Source organism: Alligator sinensis, unplaced genomic scaffold (genome assembly GCF_000455745.1).
Source record: "Alligator sinensis unplaced genomic scaffold, ASM45574v1 scaffold527_1, whole genome shotgun sequence".
NCBI lineage: Eukaryota > Metazoa > Chordata > Crocodylia > Alligatoridae > Alligator > Alligator sinensis.
In genome coordinates, this window is record NW_005841958.1 from 3,371,255 (window position 1) to 3,380,815 (window position 9,561).

A 9,561-nucleotide genomic window follows, 5' to 3' on the forward strand; every position below is an offset into this window, starting at 1 on the left:
GGGAAAGAGCCCAGGCTTCTAGCCTTGAGCAAAGGGTCTCAAGGTACCAGACCCTATTCCCCCATCAGGTATGGGGGTAGAACCCAGGAGACCACTGCTTTAATCTACCAGATCTCAGCTGTGTTCCAGAGCTGGGAAAGAACCCAGGCATCTGGGCTCCCAGCCTTTCCCTCACCCCCGTTGCCCTAACCACTAGGCCCTACTCTCCTCCCAAAGCCGAGACAGAACCCAGGCATCAGAGCCTCTACTTCCCCAGCTCTATCCCAGCCCCCACTCCCCTCCTAGAACCAGGATGAACCCAGGCATCTGGGCTCCCATTCCCCCCTACTCTAACCCACCCGACTCCACTCCCCTTCACAGAGTAGGGAGAGAAGCCAGCAGTTGGTGGGTACCAGTCGGCATTGTGTATACTCCTCTTCTGAACGTTTCTTTCTCCTTTGGGTTTTCAAGACAAAAATCAAGCAATAAAATTCTCCCCAGGAAATGGGGGTGGAGGGGGCTGGAAAAATAGGACCTCTTCCCCCACAAAATATGTTTAAAAACAAGAGGGAAAAAGAGAATGGATTGTTTCTCAGAGGGAAAACATCACCCACATCTTCCCACCCTGTTCCGGATTTCGCTCTTGCTTTCCAGCCAGCCCCTGGGTTTTGGCACCCTGCAGCAACAATTTTGGGGGTAGATTTAGAGCAGCATTTCTGGGTCATGCAAGCAGGATCAAAACAGAAGCCAGTACTCAAGGAGAGACTGAGTGTCATGTGAGAACCAGCCTGACACTTTATACAAGGGATGGTGACACCAGCCAGCTCCACCCAATGCCAACTGTGTCTGCACATTTCTTTGCCTTGATTCGACCACCCGGATCCACCCCATGGGAAAAGTTTCCATCCCATGAGGAAAGCATCCACACCCTCAGCTTTCAGACTGAAAGGCAGAACTGAAACCAGGGTGATGCATGGAGTCTTGGGGACAAGGAGCAGAAACATCCTCCCTGCTGCTGAAGGTAGGGGAAATGGTATGTCTGAATCCCCTCAGGGGGGCTGTGAAAGAGTTGATGAGAAAGCAGGGTGAAAGAGAGAGGATGGATGGAGGACATAGGGAGGAAGCATGAATGAATAGAGGAGGTATATGTAGGAATGGCTAGAGAGATAGGAATGGAGGTTTATTCCATTTAAGTGACTATCTAGGGGTAGATGGATGGATGGACAGAGGAATATGGATGGAGGAAGGAGGGTTGGAAGGGCCTGTATGGACTGATGAGTGGAGAAAATTGTATGTATGAAGATGGATGGAGGGGGGAATGATAGCAGATGGAGGGAGGGAGGCAAGGATGGAGGGACTTGGGAGTTAGGAAGAGGGGGCAATGAATGATGAAAGGATGTGTGAGGAGATCTGTACAGAGAGATGGGCAGATGGAAGGGTTCATGGTGTGGGAGGGATGGAGAAGCAGATATGGGAGGGAAGAAGGGCTAGAAGGATGGGACAATGGAAGGATGGATGGAGTAGCAACCAGAATTAGGGATAACAAAAAGTCCTTTTTCAAATACATAGGGAGTAAGAAGGTGGCACCAGGTAATGTGGGGCCCCTACAGGACAGACTTGGCAATCTGGTGATTGCAGCAAACAAAAAAGCTGATCTCTTCAATTAATTCTTTGCCTCTGTATTCCTGAACAGGGTCCGGGACATCTCCCCCACTAGAATTACGAATGGACCCAGGAGAGGTACCGCCATGTCTAGGGTCAGGGACAACCTAGTTAGGAAACTTTTGGAGGGGCTGGATGTGTTTAAATCATCAAGTCCAGATGCTCTTCCCCCCAGGGTGCTGAGGGAATTGGTGGGGGTCATAGCGGGGGCCCTGGCATGGCTCTATGAGCACTTGTGGGGCTCTGGCCAGGTCCCAGAGGATTGGAAAAGGGCTAACATGGTCCCCATTTACAAAAAGGGGAGAAAGGAAGACCCGGCAATTAAAGGCCAGTCAGCCTTACCTCAGTCCTTGCAAAGACCTTTGAGAAAATTATCAAGGAGCACATCTGCAGGGCCCAGCAGGGGATGTAATGCTCAGGGGCAACCAACATGGGTTCACTGAGGGCAGATCCTGCCTGACTAACCTGGTTTCCTTTTATGATCAGGTCACAAAGTCCCTGGACAAGGGCGTCGAGGTGGATGTAGTCTTCCTGGACTTTAAGAAGGCCTTTGACACTGTTTCTCACCACATTCTCTTAAAAATACTAGGTGACTGTGGCACTGATGCCCACAAAGTCAGATGGGTGGCAAATTGGCTTGATGGTCACACCCAGAGAGTGGTGATGGACGGGTCATTTTTGACCTGGAGGGATGTGGGCAGTGGGGTCCCCCCAGGCTCAGTCCTGGGGCCTGTACTGTTCAACATCTTTATCAGCGGTCTGGATGTGGGTGTGGAAAGCACGCTGTCCAAATTCACTGACGACACCAAGTTGTGGGGCGAGGTGGACACGCTGAAGGGGAGGGACAGAAGCCAGCTAGATCTAGACAGGTTACAGGGGTGGGCAGATGAGACTAGGATGGAGTTCAACGCAGACAAGTGCAAGGCGCTGCATCTAGGGAGAAGGAACCAGCAACACACCTATGGGCTGGGGAACGCCTTTCTTCTCAACATGGTGCCAGAGAGGGATCTTGGAGTCATTGTTGACTCCAGGATGAACATGAGCCACCAGCAAGACTAACCAGACCTTGTCATGCATCCATAGATGCATCACAAGCAGGTCCAAGGATGTGATCCTTCCCCTCTATGCAGTGTTAGTCAGGCCGCAGTTGGAGTACTGCGTCCAGTTCTGGGCACCGCACTTCAAGAGAGATGTGGCCAGCATTGAGAGGGTCCAGAGGAGGGCCCCTCTCATGGTCAAGGGGCAGCGGGTCAGGCTCTATGAAGAGAGGCTGAAGGGCCTGAACCTATTCAGCCTCCACAAGAGAAGGCTGAGAGGGGATCTGTTGGCCATTTACAAACTCACCAGGGGGGACCAGCGGGAATTGGGTGAGGCTCTGTTTCACCATGCACCACCGCAGGTTACTAGGAATAACAGCTATAAATTGTTAGCGAGCAGGTTCAGACTGGACATCAGGAGACATTACTTTACAGTTAGGGCTGCCAAGCTCTGGAATGGGCTCCCAAGGGAGGTGGTACTCTGTCCTACCTTAAGAGGAGGCTGGATAGATATTTGGCTGGGGTGTTATGACCCCAGCGCTCATTTCTGCCTGGGGCAGGGGGCCAGACTTGTTGATCTGTTTAGGTCCCTTCTGACCCCAAGCACTATGAAACTATGAGTGTATAGGGATGGATGGATGGGTGGAGTGTATAGGGAGGAACGGAGGGAGGGAGGGAGGAGTTTGGGGGTTAGGAAGAGGGGGCAGTGAATGACAAGAGGATGCAAGAAGAGACCTGTACAGAGGACAGATGGGTTTGTGGTGAGGGGAGGATGAAGGAGCAGATATGGGAGGAAAGAAGGCCTAGAAGGATGGATGACTGTGACTGGAGGAAGAAAGGGATGCATAGGGGGTGGATAGACAGAGAGATGGTAGAAGGTTGAGGGATGTGTATGGGTGCTGTAAGGGACTGGGATGTAGGCAGCCTGGCCTAGTAAGTCACTCGAGAAGAGGAGGAACAAACCCATGGGCCCTGTCTGGGAATGGAAATCAGGGAACAAGCAACTGGATCTAAATGGGCAGTTTCAAGGCTGGGTCAGAGTTCAGGAAGCTGAGATCAACCCAGCAGAACCAAGGCAGTATCTCACCAAAGCCAACCTGAGTCAGTACCAGGGCAGCAAGCTCCAGGCCAGCCAACAGATGAGACTCATTGGTAGCTGCACTCCCAGCAGCCAATCAGGAAGCCAGACACTTGCCTACCTGGGGTTGGACCATCCATCAAAACCCCAGGCAGGGGTGGCTGCCTAGACAATTCACCCAGGACTACCTGGTATGGGTCCCTGATAGGACAGAAGCAGCAACATTGGCCCAGCCCAGTCCCCACCCCCAGCCTGGGCTGCAACCAATACCGAATGCCTCTGAGGGAGCCTTAACCACCCCCCACCCCGACACCTGTAGCAGAAAGGGGGTGGGGCAACCAAAGGCTTGTAGGCCAGCATTGTTACACCTAGATCATCCCCAATCAGCGACTGTCCAACCTCTCCTTGAGCCCTTCCACTGACGGAGTCAGAACATTCCTCCTCCTCTTCACCCTCAGTATCCCCTCTGCATCTCTTCTCCAGACTCACTGGAGGGGTGCAAAAGCTACAGAGCTCAGCCAAGAGCTATGGCCACGAAAGGCCAAACAGGACTCTGCCATTGTGGTGGCCATCTTGGCAGCCAGTGTCTCCATGCTTCTGTTTCAGCAAACAAAATAGCTTCCTTGCTTGAAATGCTCAACCTGATTTAGGAGGTGGGGGCGTAATTTGGAGGGGGGAAAATGTGTGAAAACATATGGTACATCTTCCTCTAGTTGCCACTCCTCTCCCATGGCCGAAAATCTGAAGGTCCACCTGGGCAAGGGGAGAAAGCAGGACCTGGAGGTGATGAAAGCCATTGTGCATGAGGTTGATGACCACCGGACCAATAACAACATCATGCTGAAGCTGGCAGTGCCCGTGAAATACACACGGAGCATGAAGTGTGGGTCTCTGCCCAGTGTCTGCATCCACAAAACATAACCCCCTGCCTTGTGGCTGGCTGGGGCACAGCCTGCAGATCTGGATGTAGGGGGCAGGACAGGAAGGGGAGTGGGTCATGCCCTGGAGGTTCATCCAGCACTCTCTCTGCAACCCAGAGGTTACCCCCCAGGTCCCTCCACTACCCCCATGACCTTGGCTAGTGTCAAATCTGGAGTCACTCCAGTATCACCTCCACCACCTTACCTGTTGTGACTCCAGAATAAATCCAATGCCACCATTACCTTTGCTGATGTTGATCTGGAAACAATCCATTAATGTCCTCACCTGGAGTCAATTCAGAGTCACTTCAGTGTCATTGTTCCCTGGTACCAATTCAAAGTAATTCCAGTTTCACCATTACACCTTACCTGGTGTGAAACCAGAGTCACTCTGGTATCACCATTACCTTTGCTGATGTTAATCTGGAGTCATTCCTTAATCATCTTCTCCTGCCAAACCAGAGTCACTCTAGTATCACTGTCCTCCAGTGCCAATTCAGAGTCTCTCCTGTCTCACCATTACACCTTATTCAGTGTGAATCCAGAGTCACTCCAGTCTCACCACTACTTTTGTTGATGTTAATTCACAATGACCAGTCAAAATTTGCCTAAAAACCCAACCAGAACAACTAACCACTCCAAAAAATAACTGAAAAAAGCTAACAGGTTCCACAACAACCTTAGCCCTAGCACCTTGGAACAGTAGTGGCTATGTGGCAGTATTTTTGCCTACCATGTGGGAGATGCGAGTTCAAGTCCCAGCTTGGGTGACTTGAGGTGAGTGAGCTAACAAGAAGCAAATATTTTTCAGCCTCAGCAAGAGGAGGCTGAGGGGGGACCCGGTGGCTGCCTACAAGCTCATCAGGGAAGATCAACAACAAATAGGCAGAGCCCTTTTCTCCCCAGCACCACCTGGGGTGACAAGGAACAATGGTCATAAGCTGATGGAGAATAGGTTTAGGTTGGAGATCAAAAGGCAATATGTTACAGTTAGGGTGGCCAAAATCTGGAACCAGCTTCCCAGGGAAGTGGTCCTCGCCCCTCCCTTGGGCAAATTCAAGAGGAGGTTGGATGCTGTTGGATGCTCACCTGTCGGGGGTCTTGTGAACCCAGCATTCATTCCTGCCTGTGGCAGGGGGTCAGGCTAGGTGATCTGTTCAGGTCCCTCCTGACCCTAGCTACTATGGAACTATGAAACCACCAAAACACCCAACCAATCAAGTTCCAGAATCCTCAAAAACCCAATTCCCCAAAAAACAGTCAATCAAAATCCCTTAAGAACCCCAAACCAATCAAGCACCCATCCAAAACCCCAACCAACCAACCAAGTTCCGGAAGGACCCCCATGAAAACCAACCAATAAAAATTCCTTAAGAACCCCAAACCCAACAAAACCAACCAACCCCCGCCATAAAAAAACCCAACAAGCTCCTTAACAAACCCCCAGGAATCCATTCCATTATAATGTTACCCTGATGCCAATCTGGAGCCACCCCAGTTGTCCCCTAGTTTCAATCCAGAGTTACTCCAGTATCATTTTATCTGGTGTCGATCCAGTATCAACATTACCTTGTTGGTGTCAATCTGGAGTCACTCGGTGTCATCCTTACCAACGGTCAATCAGAGGCATCTCCTCTCTTCATTGTGGTAACTGAGGCTGAGACCCCATTTCTTGGCTTTGCTGTCAATCAGGACTGACACCACTGGGGTATCTGGGGCTGAGTCCTACCTACTGGGTGGGTGTCAATCCAGAGTCACTCCAGTATCAGCCTTTCCCTGATATGAATCTGAAGTCACTCCATATTCATCCTTACACCCTACCAGAGCCAGTCAGGAGTTGCCACATTGGGGTCTCGGGGGACAAATCCCCATAAGCCCCATCCCTCTCAGCTCTCAATTTGGAGTGATGCACCAGGGTCTGGTCTTGCCCTGCCCCCACCACCTCCCCTTGCTCCCACAGTAAACCTCCCCAACAGTGGGCCAATGACAGCCCTTTATCCCCAGGCACCTGCCATAAGACCTACCCTGGCCAGATCACTCCCAACATGGTGTGCACCAGTGTACCAGAAGGTGCACATGCCAGGTACTGGAGGAGCAGACAGCAGCAGTGATCCCCCAATAGGGGGCAGGAAGGGGCAGAGGGCAGTACCCAGGAGGCAGACTCCAACTCACCAACATCCCCTGGTGACAACTCTGTGACTTGCACACCTGAGCAGGAGGGAGATGGGGTCCACCTACATAGGGAGATAGGCTGCACCTAACCATGGGGGCAGGTTGTGCTCATCCCACCCAAGAGGTCCAAATGGGACAGAAGTGGACCCTCCTCCCCTCCCCCTACGCTCTCCCCCGTCCAGCCACCAAAGCCTGGGAATAAAATTCTGACCAAAGAAGGGAGGAAAGGGATCATTGTTATCACTGAGAACAACTCTATATAGTTCCTCATGCCTCACACCCTCCACCCCAAAAGCAGCCTGGAGCTAACTCTGAAGAGGATCCTTGTGGATTTTCCCCATGAGAGATCTGAGGGGTAGTAACATAATATCCCAAAAAGAGTTAGGCTCAAAGATCTTCTGAGCCCAGAAGCTCAGGAAGTATCAAAACTTCTCACATACCACATGCCCTCAAATAAGAAAAATGATGTATTTTGAGGAAGGCCAGCTGAAGAGGAGAAAATTTCTCCAGAGTCATGGCTGAAATGCAGCACCACCAGCAGAGACAGAGACAAATAAATAGTCAATAAAAACTCCCTATGAACCCAAAAGAATGACCAAACAAAATCCCAGCAAAAAACCACCAAAAAACAAACAACAATTTTCCCTGAGGGCCAAAATCCCAGGCGACCAACTACTCCAAAAATGACCCAATGAAATCAAACACACGTGTTATGCTAGGTCATGAGGGGGCCAGGTCTGAGGAGTCACCTAGAGTTGGAAGAAGCAACTGAGATCAAAGGGGATTGTGCGGAATCTAACTAGGAGAGCCAGGAAACCAGAAGCTAGGAGATCCATCTGGGAAAGAGAGTCAGAGATCCAGAGGGTTGAGTAGAGCTCAAAAAAACAACCTCATAAAAAAAAAAAAAACAATAAAAATTCCTTAAGAACCCAAAAACTAATATGGCCCAACTAACCAAAATGGATGGGTGGATGGATAAGCCAAAACCAAAATCCCACCAAAACAACGAATCAATCCATAAACCAAACACCAACACAAGTTCCCGAAGAACCTCAAAAAACAACCAAGAAACAAAGAAGGAAAAAAATCCAGCAAAAGACAACAAAAACAAAAACTAGCCTCTTAAAAAACTACCAATAAAAATTCCATGGGTGGACAATGGATTGATGATGACGACGATCTAAACACCCCAAAGTTCTGAAAGAACCCGACCAATAAAAAAGAAGAAATCAACACACCAAAAATCCATTGACCTCTGTAAAACAACCAATGAAAACACCCTACCAAGTCAAGACTGGGCTTATTTAGTCTGGAGAAGAGAAGATTGAGGGAGGGTTTGACAACAGCTTTCAACTCCCTGCAGGGGGGTTGCAAAAAAGATGGAACTGGACTCTTCCCAATGGTGGGAAATGACAAATCAAGGAGCAATGGTCTCCAGTTGCAGCAAGGGGAGTTGAGGTTGGATATTAGGAAGAACTTTCTCACTAGGAGGGTGGTGAAGCACTGGAACAGGTTACCCAGAGAGGTGGTGGCATCACCATCCTTGGAGTTTTTAAGGCCTGGCTTGACAGAAACCTGGCTGGGATGATGTAGTTGGGGATGGCCCTGCTTGAAGCAGGGGGCTGAACTAGATGAGACCTCCTGAGGTCCCTTCCAACACAATTTTTTTCTTTGATTCCAAGAAGAGTCAAAACAATCCAACCAAAGTAAAGAAACCAAAAAAACTAACCAAGATTCCCTAAAAAACCAAGAACCAACTGATCCAAAAGCCATCAAAAGAAAACTAACAAGTACCCAGAGACACCCTCCCCCCCTGCCAGGAAACCAACAAAAAAGAAATTAAAGACCCACCAAACCACTCAGCCCCTTAAAAACCAATTAATACAAATTCCCTAGTAACCCCAACACCAACCAGAATGACCCAATCAACCAAAATAGATTTTTAAAAACCCACCTGCCCCAAAATCCCATAAAAAACCCAAAACCCCAACCAATCCAAAGAATGAAATCAAGCGCCACCAAAAAACCCATCCCCTATAAAACAACCAAATGAAAATACCCTACGCACCTCCAAACCCTAAACCTGATCCATGAATAAGCCCAATGTTAAACTGAGTAAGGATCCATTGGCCCAAACAGGCCCTGATGTGATCCCAGCCCCCCATTAGCACCTCTGGGGGTGAAGTTGGACACCAGGGGTTTCACAGATGGGAGCCGGGCATCTGAGATTCAACCCACCAGAGGATTTCACCAGAGGACCCTGTAATGCTGTTGCTTGGGAGGGAAATACCCTTAATTCTGCCCATTTCTTTTAACGTGGGAGAGTGGGACACTGGGGGAGGGAAGGGCAACATAGCGCATGATCTATTCCACCCCAGTTGAGGATCCATCAGTTGTGAAGCCAAGACCCTCCTTAGGGGAGGATATACCCTCTCAAGCCCAGCCCACAGACAACTGCCCTATCAGAGGCAGCCCTGCTCATCCATCAAGCTCAGATAGTCCTACCTGCCCCAGGGAGGGAGGGCAACACAGATCCCAGGAGGAGTGGAGGGGGCTCAGAGCAACCCTACTTCATGGAGTTCACCCTGAGCAACTGGAGAACTGATCCCCACCCTGCTCCCCCCAGCACAACACCCCCTGCAGGGGGGGAGCCACCCCACCCGCAACCTCCTTGACAGCCCTGGGAGCTTAGTCAGCTAGATCCCAGACCCCT